We start from the raw sequence: 281 nt of genomic DNA, 5'->3' as shown, positions 1-281 counted from the left end.
CTCTTCTTCCTCTCTGGAGAAGAGCTACGAGCTCCCCGACGGCCAGGTCATCACCATTGGCAACGAGAGGTTCCGGTGTCCAGAAGCCCTTTTCCAGCCCTCTTTCCTGGGTAGGTGTGGGTCAGGGGAGGAGGCACCGCTGGCGTGACCAAGCTGAGGTGTTTTGATGGGTGCTAACGAGCCTGGGGTGCTAATGACCCTGCGATTCTCCTCCTCCCCCAGGCATGGAGTCCTGTGGTATTCACGAGACCACTTTCAACTCCATCATGAAGTGTGACGTG

General features: G+C 57.7%; 1 pseudogene across 1 annotated transcript in view; it reads left to right on the top strand.

The window, feature by feature from the left end:
• LOC103774709 overlaps positions 1-281 on the top strand; it is a 1488-nt pseudogene that overhangs the window by 740 nt on the left and 467 nt on the right. The window contains exons 3-4 of the transcript XR_608169.1: positions 1-110; positions 223-278. The exon at positions 1-110 is cut by the window's left edge and continues 24 nt beyond it. The product of XR_608169.1 is annotated as an actin, cytoplasmic 1-like (transcript). The remainder of the gene's footprint in view (positions 111-222; positions 279-281) is intronic.

This window comes from Merops nubicus, unplaced genomic scaffold, assembly GCF_000691845.1.
Source record: "Merops nubicus isolate BGI_N331 unplaced genomic scaffold, ASM69184v1 scaffold5506, whole genome shotgun sequence".
Lineage (NCBI taxonomy): Eukaryota > Metazoa > Chordata > Aves > Coraciiformes > Meropidae > Merops > Merops nubicus.
This window is presented reverse-complemented; position numbering and strand designations above follow the sequence as displayed.